General features: G+C 39.2%; 1 protein-coding gene across 11 annotated transcripts in view; it reads left to right on the top strand.

The window, feature by feature from the left end:
• Nucleotides 1–14,032: 14,032 nt before the first annotated feature.
• Nucleotides 14,033–19,094, top strand: part of MYO6 (myosin VI) — a 137,491-nt gene continuing 132,429 nt past the window's right edge. For 5 of the 11 annotated variants that reach the window (XM_082405037.1, XM_082405036.1, XM_082405041.1 and 2 more), the window contains exon 1: nt 14,036–14,275. The gene's annotated coding sequence lies outside the window, so the exon portion shown is untranslated. Of the gene's footprint in view, nt 14,276–19,094 lie in introns of all 11 variants that reach the window. The other 6 variants (XM_082405033.1, XM_082405039.1, XM_082405040.1 and 3 more) reach the window with 3 other exon arrangements.

The raw sequence follows: 19,094 nt of genomic DNA on the forward strand, positions 1-19,094 counted from the left end.
AAATGTTTTTAAGCATCTTTCTTTTGTCTTTCAGCAATATCTTGTGAAAATCAACCCAAGTCACCTGGTAGAATCAAGGTCAAAGTTAATTATATGATGGACCATAATTTAGCCATCGCCTTACTCTAGGAGTTCTGATAGGCTTGGTTATGCTATAGCAACAGTTCCAAAATCTCAGTGGCTTACCCGCTCCAAAAGTTTTCTTTCTTTGGTTATGCTACATGTCCAAAAGAGGAGGGCAAGTGAGTTCTGTTCCCCAGTTACTCGGCTAGCCAGACTGATAAAGCTCTAGGTTGATACAAACTTCCACAGCCGCTACAGGGTAGGCAGGAAGCCTGGTGAGCGGCACATGGACCCAAAGCTTCCATCAAGAAGGGGCACATCACTTCCACTCAACAGTGCCCTGGCTCAAACTAGCTAGGTGACACTCCTAGTTTCAATAGGAACAAAGTTCACTCTTACCGTATTTCTAGAAAGGAATATTTTTAGCAGCTTATGTGACTACCGCACTACAAATGGGCATTCCCTTTGCTTCCATGAGCATGCAACCATGAGCATGTAATATATTTCCCTGTTTTTATTTTTAATACACTGGTAGTTTTAGCTCTTTGGAATAGATTCCCAGGGATTGCTGGATCAAAGAGCCCAGGTATTTTTATAAATATTATCTACTTATTTCCTAAAAGAATGTAAGAATTTATATTTCCTCCAGCAATTTATTAAAATACAATTTTTTTCCTGCATCCGCAGCAGCAATAGGTATTATCGCTCGTTTTAATTTTGCAAGTCTTGTGCGTATAAAGCTGCTTTCATTATTACTTTGATTTGCATTTCCCTGAGCTCTAGTTTAAATCTGAGCATTTTTTTTTTCATGACAGCTGTGCTTATCATTTGTCCATTTTTCCATTGGATTAGTAGTTGTCTTTTTTTCTATTAATGTTTAAACCTGCTGCATGTTACATTGTCATCTGTGTTATAAGTGTATCTTTTCATAATCTATTATTTGTAGACCTTGTTTACACATTTTTCATGTCAACATTTGTATGTATTTTCTGAGTTTTCAATCTTGGCTAAGAAGCTCCTTCTCAACTCATGATAGTACATACAGTCACATGTTTCTCGCAAGATTTTTTGAAAATTTAAGGAATGAAACTGTGGAACTTATTTCTGTGTATGGCAAAAGATATGAATGTTATATTCTTAAATTCATATTCTTCAAAATAGCCATTTGTGCCAACATCATTTATTAATCTTTTTTGGCATTAAAATGAATTTCCATCTTTGTCATATATTAAATTGCTATAACACTAATATTTATTTCTGAAATTTCAGTTTTTTTCTTTAAGTGGTCTCATTACTTCATTAATACCTAATAAGACAGTGAAAGCTGTACCCAAAGAAAGTTTATAGACTTAAACACTTTCATTATGAAACAAACAATGAAAAATAAGGGTATTAAAACATGTTTGAAATTAGGAACCGAACAATAAAATAACATTTTTTCAAAAAACTAAGGAAGAGGAAATCAAGGAAAATGAAAATTAATGAACTAGAACTTCCTCCATGACACTACCATACCCTGGCACACGAACCTGGGTTTTTTGAAAAGATAATAAATTAGGTAAACTCTGAGCCTGATCAAGGTAAAAGGAGAAAATGAAAAAAGGAAAATAAAAAGGAAAAAGGAGCCATGTCGCAGATACAGAAAGAGACTTTAACGTGTAATACTATGACCACAAATTCGAAAGCTTGAAGGAAACAGGTGAAGTCTTAAAGAGTTAGAAGATATCAGAACGGGTTCAAGAAATAGACAACTTGATTATATTACGTACACATAGAAGACATCGGCAAGGCATTACAGAGCTACCGTTATAATGCACAAATACCTTCTCAATTCTTGGATTTGAACATTTAAACAGGTAAACCTGGGTTATTTAAACTATTCCAGGCCATTACAATGGGTGAAAGTCTCCCAACTTATTTATGAAGCCAGCCAGCATACCTTTAATAAAAAATTCTAGTGAAGATAGTGTTAAAAAGGAAAACTAAGGAAGTATGTAATTTGTGGTTCAAGACTGACAAAATCTGAATAAAATATTGGTCATCAGAATCCATTAATAACAAACAAGCGATGCCCTGTGACCAAGTTCAAGGATGTTCAATATCAGAAAATATATCAACTTAATTGTTATGTCAAAGATTAAAGGGGGAAATTTATATGATTATATTAAAAATTCAGTCATTCGTAACACAATCTTTACATGAGAATGGAGAAATCTGTTAAAATATAGGCTATAAATTCCTAGTAACAAATGATATATTAAATGGTGAAACATTTAAAACCAATTAAATTGATATTGAGACCTAGATAGGCTCTTACACTTTTCAACGTTATTTTTGCACTTAAAACAGGTATACGAAGACAAGAAAATGAAATAAGTGGTATAAATCTTGGAAATAAGAGACGAATATTTTTTGTTGAGTAGGTGGTTATGTAACTGGGAAATTTAGGAAACCTATTTAAAAAAAGAAAATCTGGTACATTGCCTGGATAAATACACAATAAGAACCTAGAAAAGAAATTTGGGGGAAAATTATTCACAGTTATGACCAAGAACTATAAAATACTTAGGAATAAATTTAAGAAGAAAAGCATATGACCTGAATGAGAAAACTACACAATTCCATCAATGGCCATCGAATAAGAGCTGCAGGAATGGAAAACACAGATAATCATGTTCTCAGACGGGAAGGCATAATACTGTAAAAAAGTCAATTCTCTCCTAATAGAGTATAATTATAATTCAATTTTATATAATACCAGTAGTGTTGTTTTAGACTTAAAATCTCAAAGCTTATATAAAAGGAAAAATGCCTGAGAGAAGCCAGGAAAAGAGGTTTCAGAATGTATGACAATGTCACTATAAAAAATGTAATATGGAATCTGGGGAGGAAGATAGAATAAAATGAGTTGTGTTCAGAGAAACAGACTGAAGCAGAGGAAGACAGAAGAGACTATCTGCAAAAGAGATTGTCATACTGAGTGAAGTAAGTCAGACAGAGAAAGACAAATATCTTAACGATATTGCTTATATGCAGAATCTAAAAAAAAGGGTACAAATGAACTTACCTGCAAAACAGAAATAGGCTCACAGGTATAGGAAACAAACTTATGGTTACCAGTGGGGAAAGAGGGGAGGGACAAATTGGGAGATTGGGATTGACATATACACACTACTATATATAAAATAAGTAAGTAATAAGGGCCTACTGTACAGCACAGGGAACTCTACTCAATACTCTGTAATGGTCTATATGGGAAAAGGTGGACATATGTATATGTAATATAACTGATTCACTTTGCTGTACCCACCTGAAAGTAACACAACATTGTAAATCAACTATACTCCAATAAAATTTTTTAAAATACATATATGTGTCTCAAATCATCACACTGTACACTTTAAACTTACACAATGTTAAAAAAAAAAAAAAGGGTGAGAAACACCAACAACACACAAAGGGTGAAAAGAACGTGGCAAATACTGAAGTGAGCCAGTCATCCAATTGTTCATTGTTGTCACCCCTCTACCTGCTGTTCATTTAGGTTGTGGGCTTTAGAATACACTGCTGCTGTCATCAGCAGTGTTTGAAGTGCTAATTGGCATATCATAATAACGGTCCTTTAGTTGTTTTTACCCTTAAATCAATAGAGGCTTGGCTATAAATAGGATAACCACAGGACTCCTGGGGAGAAATCGTTCTCTAGACACAGCACTAGTCATGATTTCTTCAAGTTGCCAAGTAACCTACAAAGCCCAGGGTAAGACTAGATTCATGGAAGAGAGACTCCATCCCTTCTGGGACAGGCAATCGCTGTCAGACCTTTCCTTTCTTTGCCAGGCTTTTTGGCAGTGACATCACTGATAAACGTATTCTAGATTTTGCCCAGTTCTGTACACACTCCCTCCGCTCTCCCCTTGGCCTGCCGCCTGCCTTTCTCACACATACACAACTGAAAAGTTTCAGGAGGAAACCATTCTTTTTATTTATTTATTTATTTTTGGCTGCGTTGGGTCTTCATTGCTATGAGCGGGCTTTCCCTAGTTGTGGTGCGCGGGCTTCTCATTGCGGTGGCTTCCCTTGTTGTGGAGCACGGGCTCTAGGTGCACGGGCTTCAGTAGCTGTGGCTCGCGGGCTCTAGAGCGAAGGCTCAGTAGTTGTGGCCCACGGGCTTAGTTGCTCCGCGGCACGTGGGATCTTCCCGGACCAGGGATCAAACCCATGTGCCCTGCGTTGGCAGGCGGATTCTTAACCACTGCGCCACCAGGGAAGTCCTGGAAACAATTCTTACACTTTTTAAAGAGATGCATTCTGATAATTTCTGTTTTATGCTTTTCAAAAACGCTCCTTAAAAGCCACTACATTGATATTATCATCAACAGTTTGAATAACACCAAGGTTTTAACCTTATGTGCTTCAAAAGATTTAAATACACAAGAGTAAAATTTTGTCTAGTGACAACTAGATATATCCTCATTGCATAAATTATGAAAACTAATTTTAAATTCTCAACTTTTGGTTTAAAAAATGTATCACTTATTTGAAGATGATATTGAACTTTGGAATTTGGTGGGTATATATTGAGGCAGACTGTTTTCTAATTCTTTTTATTATAATTGTTATTGGCATGATCATATTATTTTGGCATGACCAATACATTTCTCTACAGACTTTTTATTTTTTGAATGGGCAAAATATGCAAGGAATTTAATAAAATGTGAATGACAGGGACTTTCCTGGCGGTGCAGTGGTTAGGAGTCTGCCTGTCAACGCAGGGGACACGGGTTTGATCCCTGGTCCAGGAAGATCCCACATGCCGCAGAGCAACTAAGCCTGTGCGCCACAACTACTGAGCCCGTGTGCTGCAACTACTGAAGCCCATGTGCCTAGAGCCCGTGCTCCACAACAAGAAAAGCCACCGCAGTGAGAAGCCCTCACACTGCAACGAAGAGTAGTTCCCGCTCACCGCAACTAGAGAAAGCCCGCGCACAGCAAGGAAAACCCAACACAGCCAAAACAAACAAACAAACAAATAAATAAATGAATCTTTAAAAAAAGTGTGAATGACAAACATGAAAAGATTTTCAACCTTATTAGTAATCAGAGAATACAAATTTAAACCACAATGATATTGGCAGATCAGTCTGACATATTTCTGGCAGTAATACAGAAAAAAGGAAGCCTTATGTCTTTCTTGTATGAGTATATATTAAAACAACCACTTGGGTAAACAGTTTTGCATTTTCTAGGAAACCTGAATATTTACATAATCTAGGAAGCAGCAATTCTGCTCCCAGATTTACACTCTAGAAAAAATTTTATATAAAAATGGACTTGGAAACATGTAAACAATATTTGTAACAGCAATATTCATAATAGCGTAGACAGGGAAAAGCCCCAATGTCCATTGACAGTGGAATGGATAAATAAATTATGGTTCATTCATACAAAGTTATTTTACGCAACAGTGAAAATGAATTCCATCCACGTGTAACAACATGGGTGAATCTTAAAAACAATATTGTGAGCTGAAAACAAGTATCAGAAGAATTTATAGTGTAAGATACTATTGATTTCATGTTCAAGAACATTCAAGCTAAAAATTATATTGTGTAGGGATGCATACATATGAAAACATATAAAAACATAGAAGTCAGAAAATACTAAACTAGAAATCCAGGTTAGTAGAAGCCTCTTGGGGGGAAAGTGGAAGTTGTGATTGCAGAGGGATACACAAGGTACAGATGTTTATTTTAAAATATCTGAAAGCAAAATTTAAAATTTTGATTGTACCCAGAAATGACCTTAGACATTTTTCATGAATTTGCTTGAGTTAATTAACTTAGCCTGGCTATCTTCACATTATTAATAAATATGCAAATATAATATATATTTCATCTCAGGAATACATATTATTTCTTTGGAAAGACATAAGTTTTCTCACAGCATTTTTTAAAAAAGACTCCTATTCAAGAATCATGCCATTTATTTCAATCTGACTCTTCTAAGAGAAAGTAAAAATTCAGAGAACTAAAATAATACTGAAAATGTCTCAGAGTATTTTTTCTTTTTAAAAGACATAAGCTCCATTTTAAGTATTACAAACTTACAGAAAAAGTACACAGATCATGAATGAATGAATGAATGTATAACTCAAAGAATTATCACCCAGTGAACACACCTGTGCAAACACCACCCACCCAGGTAAAAAACAGAACATTACCAGCATCGCAGAAGTGTTCCACATGCCTCTTCTTAAACTACCAACCCTTTTTAATGTATCATTTTGAATAACTAATAAGTACAATAGATTAGGTTATTTAGATTATTAGATGATTGTTCAGCAAACATTCACTATCTACACATCCATGTTAAGACCATTCATCCTACCCCACTGATGCTAGACTTGGTCATCTGATCTTCTTCATCTAATGGAACGGAGGCAGAAGTAGCAGTGTGCCAATTCTTAACCCAGGCTTTAGGAAATATAGCAGGTTTCTGACTTCTGACACATGGAGAACGTCCCTCCAGGTAGCCACTGTCCTTTCATCTTGACCCCCAGAATGAGACACATAGAACAGACCTGAATATACTAGCAGCCTGAATTAGAATTGTCCCAGGGGACCCACATACTTGCCAGAGAGAAAAATGAATGCTTTTTGTTATATGCCATTAAGATTTTATTGGTTACACAGCAAAGGCTGACTGATATAATTATCATTTGTTAAACTCAAAAAAGCATAAGTGAATGAACACAGGTTATTACTCTGTGAATCCATTTAAGGCTGTGTTCACTTCAAACTTACGTTTATTATTAACTGTAGGATAATATTTAACTCTGACACATATTTAATTAGATACTTCCTGGTCAGAGATTACTTGATACTTCCTTGATCTGTTTCAAGATACTACTATTTTTAAGGCAAGAAAACCAGCCACTACCAATCTTTTCATTTGTTTAACAAACATTGCGGGCTTCCCTGGTGGCGCAGTGGTTGAGAATCTGCCTGCTAATGCCGGGGACACGGGTTCGAGCCCTGGTCTGGGAAGATCCCACATGCCGCGGAGCAACTAGGCCCGTGAGCCACAACTACTGAGCCTGCGCGTCTGGAGCCTGTGCTCCGCAACAAGAGAGGCCGCGACAGTGAGAGGCCCACGCACCGCGATGAAGAGTGGCCCCCGCTCGCCGCAACTAGAGAAGGCCCTCGCACAGAAACGAAGACCCAACACAGCCGAAAATAAATAAATAAAGAAGCTTTCATTTAAAAAAAAAAACAAACATTGTTTGCAGAATAATACTGTGTATCACTGATTTGTCTAAATAGCACTCCCACACCCAGTCTTTTTTAAAAATATTATATACATAGCAATTTTTGTATTACATAGTATCAACTTTGAATATTTTATTTGTAACCTTGAAAGAAGATACAATTTATTTTCATTTTTATATTTTTTTGTAAGATGGCAACACGATGTTTAACCATCTGCATTTGAAGGAGAGTTGGTAAAAATAAAAATAAGTATTGTTACAACTCAATAAATATTGAATTATGTGTGGAATGGTGGTTTAAGTTTCAAGTACTATAACGCTCCTCTTCTAGAACAAAGTTCTAAAATGTTTTTAAAATATTCATTTCTGAAGGATTTCTACTGTCAAGAACTATGGACCAAAGCTCAAGTGCATTCAGCCCAGCTCCATTCCACAAACATTTCCTCAGTGCGTGCCTTTTATGTCCCAGCCAGCTCTAGATGTCCAAAGACAGGTAGCAGCTCTGTGATCTCACAGACTTGTAAATAAAACATCCTATATTATTAGGAAGTGTGCTAATGTGGAGATCTGCCCAGGATATTCCAGTGGGCATTAAATTCAACCTGAGAGCTGAAACATATTTATGATATTAACATCTAAAGAAGGATCAATAAGTCACTGAAAATGATTAACTTGTAATCAAATTGGGATTAATATGTAAAAATACAATCTTGAAGATTTTAAACACCATTAATTTTTTGGTGTATTTTTCTGTACTATTTATGTAGGCTGTGGAGAACTGACCTTTCTGAATTGTGTCACTGAATACTTTAACAAGTATATATTTACGGTTTCCTTTCTCAAAATTTAATTCAAGCTTGTTTTTATATTTTCTCAAACCTTCTTTAAACTGTACATTTTGTTTTTTTAATTAAATAATATCCATAAATCCAACTGTAATCGTTTATTCATAATATGCAACAAAAATAGATAAATCAACTACTTTTCTCATTATATTCCTGGAAGTTGTATAGCTATAGCAGGAAGACTTCTCTAGAATGGGAAAATTTTTAGAAGTTATCTGTTTTATATACATTTTTATGGATTTTTTTAACATTCAGATTTCAGCAAAACTGTACCTAAAAGAAATTCCATAACTGACTTATATTAATTTCTAAATTTAATACAAAGCTAATTTCAAATAAATTTTAGCATTGGTTTTATTTTTAAAGATTTACGTTTTTCTTGCTCAAATATATTTCAAACTTTTCTAGGATGTAACAAGTTCAAGATTATATGGGGCTGTATTCTTACATTTATTATTGTTTACATGATCTATACTTCGGATTGGTATTATGCTGTTTGCAAACCTTTTAGTTTGCAAAATGCTTTCGTTTTTGTATTATCTTATTTAGTCCTTTCCCTGAGGAGGACGTATCATTATCATTGCTGTTTTATTGATGAGTAAATTGAGTCTCAGTAAGATTAACTGTCTTTACAGGTCACAGGCCTGGACCCTGGCTCCTCTTCACGTTATCCACCTCGTGTTAAGTAAGTTTTAATATAATACTGCACCTCCGGAATGGCCTTCACTCATTAAAAAAAAAAAAATTTCTACAAGTTGGTTAGGTTACATTTGACCCAATGAAGTCTGGAAAAAAAAAAATCGACTCTCCTCTGCCTTTCTTCAAATTACCCCACTCAAGCTGGAGATCACAGAATATGGCAAATTAGATGAAATATTATTTTAAAGACATTTGACGGTTCATTAAAGTGTTTGAGGTGATGATCTTTGGTTAGACTTGCGCTATGGTTTCAGTTTTAATTATAATGCCACTATGACAATTCAGGAAAAACTAGCTGGAAGTTTAAATGAGAGAAAAACTATAGTTACAGAAATTTCCGGGAGCTAGAACGATGAAATGTGTGTTGATCTGGTTAAGGAATTTTTTTTTTAAAGCATCTATTGATAAATGACATTTCAGCTTTACTTTTTGCCCTTTATATAGAAAATATTTCTAAAATATATTAGCCTACTTTCTTTCTAGAGAGTAAGTTCAGGAATGATGTTTAAAACATCATTTAATTTTTTTAAAGAAATGGTCTATGCTTTTATAGTGATTACATTAAGCATTAGTTTTTCCTGATAAAGTATGGGAGATACGGACGTTGATGGTGTCTGAGGATGGGCTAAAATATACCCTAAGGAAAAAAATCATAAGACTATCTTTTCAGGGACCTGCTTATTCTCTGTACTTTATTTCCCTGTAAATTCCAGATGATTACCATTAGTGCAAACTTGCTAATAACTAAAGAAATGATCAAAACTTCTTTTAGAAGCTACAATGTAAATATCTCATTTATTCATTAAATAAACACTTGAACACCTACTCATTCCTCTTTTGTAAGATGGGGATAATGACAGAACATTCTGTATCAATGAGGGTTCTTTGTTGAAGGCAATAGAAATAAACTTTGGCTAACTTATCCAGAAAAAGAATGTACTGGAAGAAAATCACGTAGCTCACAGAATCCCCAGGGATGGTGAACTCAGTGTGTAAAACGGGCAGGCCTATCAGTGTTGGCACTGCCACAACCAGAACCTGGTCACCACAGTGATCCACACCACTGGGGATTATCTCTGCATCTTTGCATCGCTCTGTGCAGATTCCAAGTTTCAGGTGAGGGCATCCAATTGACTTAACCTGGGTCCCATGCCATGACTACACCCTAGTTGCCAGAGAGTGGGGAGAAGGACTTTGGCCAAACTGTGAAGTGGGCCTTGTTCCCACCAAGACTCAAAATTAAGGATTCTCCACAAATAGGATGGGAGGTCAGAAATGAGGCAGGCAAAAAGCCAGTGCTCATCGTATGACCTCACAGGGCTGTGAAGGTTTAGTGGGATGACCTGTGGCACAGTGCTGGCACGCAGGAGGCACTCGATCAGTTTCGGCATTATTATTATTATTAATCCAATGAGGCGGGCAATATGCTAATCTCTAGGGATAGAAAAGTAATAGGGCACAATTTCTAATCAAAAAGCTCAACATTCTGGAGAGCTGTTACAGTGAGAAACAAATATAAAAACATAATTATAATACCAGTTAATAAGTGCTACAGTATAGGTACCTATGAAGTGGGTGCTCTGGAAAACAGGGAAAAGAAAAACCAATTCTGCCCGAGTCAGGACAGAGAAAATAGTCAGACTGAGTTCTGAATATTGAGAGGAGCATCATGAAAGGGCTTGGCATGTTTGAATTCCTATGAGCAGGGTGGGCTCAGGATTGTGAAGGATTCTGTATACCATCTAAATGAGCTTTAACTGATCTGAAAGTCACCAGGACTTGGTGAAGGGGATGAGGTAGTCAGATCTAGGGGTGGGGTAACTCTTTAGGCGTGATGAGAGAAGGACGAGAGTGAGCAGAGACAATGTCAAGAGTTCAGATAAGGGGGGCTTCCCTGGTGGTGCAGTGGTTGAGAATCTGCCTGCCAATGCAGGGGACACGGGTTCGAGCCCTGGTCTGGGAAGATCCCACATGCCGCGGAGCAGCTGGGCCCGTGAGCCACAACTACTGAGCCTGCGCGTCTGGAGCCTGTGCCCCGCAACGGGAGAGGCCGCGATAGTGAGAGGCCCGCGCACCGCGATGAAGAGTAGTCCCCGCTTGCCGCAACTAGAGAAAGCCCTCGCACAGAAACGAAGACCCAACGCAGCGAAAAATAAATAAATAAATTTATATATATATAAAAAAAGCTCTAACTCTGAAGTAAGGGAGTAAGCTTTAACGATAAAAAAAAAAAAAAAGTTCAGATAAGGGAAGATGATGGCCTGTTCTCAGGGAAGATGGAGAGTAAGACAACAGCTTAGAAACAATGTATGACATAGAATGAACTGCATTCAGTGCCTCCACCAGTAGGGGTGAGGAAGGGAAGGAGTCCTGGGTGACTTAAAAGACCACAACTTTTTTTTTTTTTTTTTTTAGACCACAAATTTTTGAGATGAGTGGATGGTAATGCCACGATTGTAATAGACTCGATTGGCAAGGGAATCATTTGAAGTAGCTGGGAGAGGAAAGAGAATGAGTTCCTGTGTGGGTTTCAGCCTGCCTTACTTTAGGAGCTGGCAACAAAGATGCAAGCTGAAGCTATTAAAATGGGTATCAGCCAGGGAAGGTGGAGAGAGACTTTAAATACCCACGATATTGACTCCTGTAAAAATGAAGGAACCAGATCACGAAATTTTGCATATGATTTCTGAGGGAGTTCTTGGAGCCCCCATCTATGATAGGAGGTCCGTGGATCTCAGTTTAGGAATCCATGGGCTAGCACAAGGAGACCGGGGGAAGAGTCTTACAAATATTTAGTGGTTGAGAGCAAAGTTGAAAAGCTTACAAACATAAGTACGGAATAAATTGTTAAGATGAGTTTTGGCAGCAGATATGATACAGTTATATCCACCATGCTTAATGACATGTATGCAGTTTCCTAGAGTTGTCTGTTCTCTTGCTGTTTGTTCATCCATCTATACCATTTATTCAATAATAACAATAATGGGAGGCACTGTTCAAATGAGATGTGAAAGCCACCATGCTTGGCACTAGGGACACAAAGACAAACAAGTCCCCTACCCTGCCCTCAAGGAGCTTACGGTCCAGGTGGGAGGTACTTGTAAGTACACTGAAATAGAGATAGTGAGATAAGTGTTGGAAGACATACGTGCAATGGGTGCTAAGAGAGAGATGGGAAAGAGCACCAAATTGCACCTAAGGTTTGGAATAAGGGCGTTAGGGAAAACTTCTTGGAGGGGACCAATAGGCTTTGTTCTGAAGGATTAATTGGATTTAGCCTGGCAACACTCCAATGTAATAAATAGCCTAGCTGTCTGTTCTGGAGAGCAAGCACTTCAGAATGGCTTGAATGTAAAGTACAAGAAATGGAAAACGGCAGTGGGTGGAAGTGAAATTGGACAGGTAAGCAGGGCTAAGACCAGTGGTCTAAAACGCCAGTGATTCCCAAGAGAGGTAACACTATGTGAGGAAGCCTGGTTTAGGACAGCTTTATGGAGTTTAGAACGGTGAACTGGGGAACAATGAAAAGGCATTCAAATTCAATGAAAAGAAAAAAACAAAAGAGATCTCCACTGTGCTAGCCAAACAAAAACAGCTGAAGGATCATATAAGACATCTTAAGGAGTTTGGACTTTATACTAAGGATAGTGGAGTGCCACTGTAAGAGTTTAAAGAGAGGAGTACATAATCAGGCTTTCATTTTATAAAATATAAATCTGATGGTATTGTAGACACTGGATTAGGAGGGGACAAGATTGCAGCCTGGGAAATTGGCTAGGCGGCTATAGCGGTATGCGAGACATGAAATGATGGTGGCCTGAAGCAAGACAGTAGTTGCTATGAAGAACTGGATACATCAGACAGATTGGGAGCTAGAAGCAGAGTCTCAGTAATGAATTGGAAGTGGAGGAGGAAGGAGAGAGAGAGAGAGAGAAAAAAAAATCACAAGTCGTTGCTCACAATAAGCTGTATGGGCTTCTATTGGTCTGACCAAGCCGTTTAATCTTAAATCCAAAATGAAGTCAAAGCAGTGAATTGAAATCCTCTCCTCGTTCTTATTTTTCTTTTTTTGCGATTCGTTTTGAAATCTAGTTTTATATACTTAAGATTTACCTCCCGGTAATCTGGAATTACATTTCTGAGATTGCTGTAAATTATTTCCTTCTTGGTTTCTCTTCCTCTTTTTTACTTCCCTACTTTATTCTTAATATTTTATTGTTTTAACTGTCTGCTAAAATACTTCATCATAACTTAGCTTTTCCTCCGAGAGAACTGTGGAACATTGAATAACTGAAACTCGTCCCCTATCAGAATCTTGTAGATTTCCTGAAGTTTTCCTGTTGCTGCTTGGAATGTTTCCGGGGTAATGTTCTCAGGGTAATTTTCCTGTGTAGGTGCGGCTAGCTTTTTTCAGCATTTTTAGTCAATCACCATTTCATTTTCTTAAGAGAAGCTTCTTTTTGTCGTAAAGGCAGTATATGTTTTCATCATATTTCACTTTCAAATATGACTCACAGGTATGTCCCTTATAAAAACAGTAAAACTTAAATGACAAGAGAAGATCTGGGCTCTAATCAGTATATACGGCGGCGGCGGGAGGGCCGAAGAAATGCCAAATTTCCCTCTCAGACCCGCCCAGCGCCCCCCGCCCCGCCAGCCCCGCTCCCAAAAGCGGAACAGCAAGTTTGCTGCACGGGGAGGTTACTACCCTCCTAGGGCAGCCCAGCCCGGGGCGACCGGGGCTGCAGGCGAAGTCGCCTGCGCCCTCCCTCCGCAACGACGCCGCCTCGTTCCGCCCGCCCGCCCTCCCCACCTCTCGGGGTCCTCGCCCCCTGCCCGAACAACACTCCCCCTCCCGGAACGGATTCCCGCGCTGCCCGCACGCAGTCCACGGGGGTGCGCTGCAGGCGCCGGGAGCAATAACCCCCGCGAAGGAGGCCGTTTCGCGCGGGCGGCAGGAACGAGGGCTGTGGGCCAGGCCCGGGGCGGCCCGTCCCCACGCCGCCGCGCGCCCTCCCGGTCCGGGAGGCTCGGCGCCGCGGGTCAGCGCGAGGACGGGCGGGGCGGCCCCGCGCCGAGCGCCCCCTCCCGGCGCGCCCGCGCCCGCGCCCCGCCCGCCGGCCCGCGGCGCCCCCGCCCCCTCGGGCGCTCCGTAGCCGTGACGTGCGCGCGGCGGGGCCGGGGACTCGGCGGGGTGCCGGCCGGCGGGCGGAGACGGACCCGGGATCCGTCCGAGCAGGAAGCGAGCCGGGGACCGGTCACCGCCGCCGCCCCGTTCCGGTGCCGGTCCGCGTCGTCGCCCTCTCTCCTCGCCCTCCGCACCCCCCCCCACCTCCCCTCCCGCCTCACCGGCGACAGGTAGCCCCGCCGCCGCACACCTGCCCTCGCGTCCGCACAGGTGAGTGCCCCGGGACGCCCGCGGTGGGGCGTCGGCGCCGGGGCCCCGCTTCCCGGAGCCTCGCGTCCCCAGCCTGGCCTTGCTTCGGGGCCTCCTCCCGCCGCCCGGGGCAGACGAGCCGGCTCGGTTCATCTCCCGGGGACGCCGGGGGTGAAGCAGGTGATGAGTGGGCCCGGGCGGCGGCGGCTCCCGGTAGCGCAGGGGTGGGTCTCATTTCCACAGGACAATGAGAGTCTCGTTTCAAGGGTCTGTTATCACCAGGATACCTTCGTGTATCTTCTCTGGCTCCCAGGTAGAAGCTGAGCCCTCAGGTGTCCAATTCTGACCTGGACGCCCCGTGATAGTTTTCTCTTTCGTAAACAGGCTTAAAATTCAGTGCAGGAACAGTGCTTTTTGTTCTGGGATGTGAGGATCAGCTGCCGTCCCTATTAGTTTAATCTTGTAGGAGCCCAGGTTGGGAATGTATAAAGCTGTATTTTTAGTCTTTAGTTGGTCTAGTACTTTGGGTGCGTTAGTATATATATCTGCTACTGAACAAGAGATTTTTACATTTTTTAATTTCCAAAACTCTTTAAAACGATTAAAATGCTCAAACTCTGGGATAAGAAAATAGTTTGATAGGGTTATTACTAGAACATCCGTGTCAGAAATATTTCCATACAGGTTTAGAAAACGTGTTACATTTTATCTGGGGTGAAGTTTGTACTGGAGGAATGCTTAAATCCTAATCTACAGATCTAAGGAGCTAGGAACACTGCCCCAATTTAATAGGCTGCTGTACGTGGTAGATAAAAGTTTTCCTTGTTATGCTCTGGCGGTGTAGATGCAATATAGCTAAATGTCGTCAGGGTTTGAGAGTTTAAAAGATTAATATTCTTAAGATTTAGCTGAGCACCGTTCACCCCATAAAATGTGAATCTTCAACTTGGGCTGGTAGTGGTCATGGTACAAAGGTTGGCAGCAAAAGGACATTTCTGTACAAATTAACTAAACTTAGATGTCTTGGGTTGTGGTTTGCACTGGAAATTGTTTAGTGAAAAAATTACCTTGGTGTCTTTTACTATTAATTTTAGAAACACCACAAATTGGTCTATAGCCAGAGCTTGAAACAAAGCAGCCTTTTAAAATAACTCTTTGACTTTTAAATATCCATCTCATTTAGAGTATTTTCAGTTGTGCAGAATTACTTCCATAGTGGTAAACAGAAGTTATTTTAGTGTTATTCAGGTTTGCCTGTTGCATTTGTATGTTCTGTGTGACATGCTATTTAATTGTTGGCTTTTTAAGTTACATTTTAGTTTTCAAAAACTGATTTTAAAAGGGAGTAATGGAAGTGGTAAGCAACTTTAAGAAAAGATTATGATTAAAAACTCTCTATGTATGTAATATTTAAAAGTATATATAATATACATATATTCTTCATTAGTGCCTGGAAACATGGACAAGAAAAATGTAATAAGCTCTTGCAGTATTTAATGTAAATTCATGCAAGGTCTTAAAAATATCATAAATCGTAACCCATGGAACTCATCTGAAATAGATTTTTTTCTCTGTTTATGTTTGTGTGATCAAGTTTTAAAATAACAGTGGCCAGGAAATCTGAGAGAAGCTGAAGGCTCTTTTTTCATCCTGTTGTGACTTTGCCTGGAGACTGTGGTGTATTATGCAGCCCATTGTTTAGACAACGGGCTGTCTCAGGGTTCTAAAAATACAACTAAAATTTTTAAAAAATTTGACTATGTGAGGTTTGAATAAATATAAGCACCCCAGACATTAAAAAAACAAGAACAACTGATTTTCAGTCTGCTAATAATTGAACCTCCATGTCTGTTATGTAAAATGTCAGTTTTATAAAGATGTTTAACCTTTGTGAAATTTTTATTTTTATATATTAAAATATTGCAAGTAAAAGATTGAAAAAAGTATGACAAGTGTAATAAATCTCATACAGTTTAATTTTGATCCTTACAATGATATATTTGGTAGTAATGTGACTGGCCCTTTAGTAGGATAAGATCATCACCCATTTATTAGGCATCTGCCATAATCTGGCAGTGTTCATAATCTGAACACTAACTGAGGAACTTGATCTACAAAATAATTTTCAAGGTTGGTGGTCTTGTCCTTTTTACACATGAGGAAATTTAGGCTCAGAGAATTGAATATTTGCTCAAGGTCATGAGGTCATGTAGCTCCAGGGAGAGTCGGGATTCACACCCAGGTCTTCTGACCATAAAACCTCAGTCCTTTCCACCAGAGCAGGTTGCCTTGATCTCAGTGCAATTGGTAGACTGTTCTGGTAAACCTGCAGAGCTGGTATTGTGTTAAAGAATGTAACTGGAGGTTTGAACAAGGTACAGAGGAGTGACATTAAGAAAGGCCAGGAATGGGGCTCGGAACTAATTTTGAATTCTGTGTCTGTTTCTTCATTCTTAAGTAGACAACCTTGAACAGTGATATGATGTTGCTTTATCATTTCTGGGGTAAATTCCAGAATATTATACATATTGTGCACTTTTAATTTTGATGGGCTGTAGGAACTAGAATTAGGCTGTAATGTAACACTGGTTTTCATTGTAGCTAAAGTGAATAATATAATGTTCCTGGTTAGGGTAGAACTTAAAAATGAGATAGGTTATTGCCTATAAATGCAGTAGCTGCCTTTCAAATATTACATAATTAACTGTGTAATACTAAGGGGAAAAATGGTTTTCAGATTATGATTAAATTGTGAGCTGTTCGATCAGGACAGTTTTTTTTTTTTTTTTTTTTTATGTCCTGTGTTTATTTCAGGAACGTCCCTTGAGCTGTAATAGACTTAAAGAACAAAGTGAGCACACAAAGTCCATCTTTTGTAGCAAATGAGGAGTCATTTCAGCAGTAGAATGTAGTTGGGTAGATGAACAGAAAAATGGTAGGAAGGCTGAGTTGGGTGACTTCTGTTACGGGTGTGTCTTTGTTTTGAACTATTAGGAATTTTGTGTCTGAAGGATACTCATATTCAACTGTAAATACAAAACCATCATCCAAGTGCTTAATGTAAATTATTAATGGGTGATCTGTAACACATCTGCTTTCGTGTGTGTGTGTGTGTGTGTGTGTGTGTGTGTGTGTGTGTGTGTGTGTGTGTACAGATAATCAAGAACTAACTGAAGTTAAATAAGCTTAATTCTGTTTTTGAGGCATTGTATAATGTTCAGAGGAACCAGGATGTTCTACATTTAAAAGAGTTATGCTTTTATTTGACAGATTTAGTGGACTGTTAATAATCTTAAAATATAAATATATCGTCCTACTTACGGTTTTCAAAAATACGCTTTTTTTTCTCATTGAGTAGTGTAAGAATGACACAGTGGTTTGAGAAATGACCACAAGTCCAGCAAAAGTTCTCCCTGTGAGTACTGAAGTATGGGAAGTAAAACCAGAAGAACAGATATGGCATCTTTAGAAACCTTGCTAGTGTTGAAGAGAGGGGAAGTCCTTTTCTATTTATAAAGAGTGTCTCTTCCAGTGAAACCAAAATACTGAAACACATTCCTTAGGTGATATTCACATGCCTGCTGAGTAATGTGCACAAAGCAAGGCGGTGCTCCTGGCAAAACCACAGGCATCTTTTATGTACCTTATGTCACTTGTTATTTTATTTGAAGGTAACCTGCTGCTTAACCTTTACAAGGTAAGGTATTACATATCACAGAATTAAAAAATTTCCATTATATGTGGATGAGCATCTTTTTCAGCAAATATTTATTGATGGTTCATTGTGTTTAAAATATAGCTGTTGATGGGAACTGGTTCTTCCCTGTTCTGGCAGATCTTTGGATCTAGGAAATAGGAAGAGTGGGACAGATGTGAAAAGAAAGATACACAGAAACACCCATTTAAAACCTGAAGCTGTTTATGTCAGAAGTTAACACCCTACATGTATGACGCTTTACTCTTTAGGAAATCATTTTATGTACATTTGGTCCTAGAACAACTTGATGAAGTAGTTGTGGTAAATCTGTTCTTATTCCGCACACGAGAAAACGGAGACAAAAAAATAAGTACTTTGTTCAAGGTCACATGTCAGGCTGCTTTAGAAGCATCACTGAGAATGGAACTGCTATCTGTGTGTTCCCATAGATCCCTCCCTCCCCCAGGTCTCTAACTCCTAGATTTAGTAAGGGTTAACCTCTCAGCAGTGACTTATTTCATTTTACGGATTTAATTCAGATGGTTCAGGAAATTCTGAATAGTCAGGATAACTGAAGTGATAATTATTAAATACGTAGTTACACTTTTTTTTTCTTCTTTTTTTTTAATGTAAGGTAGAAGATGAGCATGATGTAGTAATGTGGAACTACTTTAACATTTTTAATAGATTAATGGAGTTGAGGTTGGTAATTAACTTTTCTAGTAGCAGTGTTTTCAAGGCAAAGCCAACAATTAGTTTTTTTTTTTAACATCCACGTGCAAGTTTTTTTTTTTTAATTTTTATTTATTTATTTATTTTATGGCTGTGTTGGGTCTTTGTTTCTGTGCGAGGGCTTTCTCTAGTTGTGGCAAGCGGGGACCACTCTTCATCGCGGTGCGCGGGCCTCTCACTATCGCGGCCTCTCTTGTTGCGGAGCACAGGCTGCAGACGCGCAGGCTCAGTAGTTGTGGCTCACGGGCTCAGTTGCTCCGCGGCATGTGGGATCCTCCCAGACCAGGGCTCGAACCCGTGTCCCCTGCATCGGCAGGCAGATTCTCAACCACTGCGCCACCAGGGAAGCCCAACAATTAGTTTTAAAAAAGGAGAAAAATATTCTGGAGGAATTTTGAAAATAAGTTTTAT

This window comes from Balaenoptera borealis (assembly GCF_965194805.1).
Source record: "Balaenoptera borealis genome assembly, chromosome: 9".
Classification (NCBI taxonomy): Eukaryota; Metazoa; Chordata; class Mammalia; order Artiodactyla; family Balaenopteridae; genus Balaenoptera; species Balaenoptera borealis.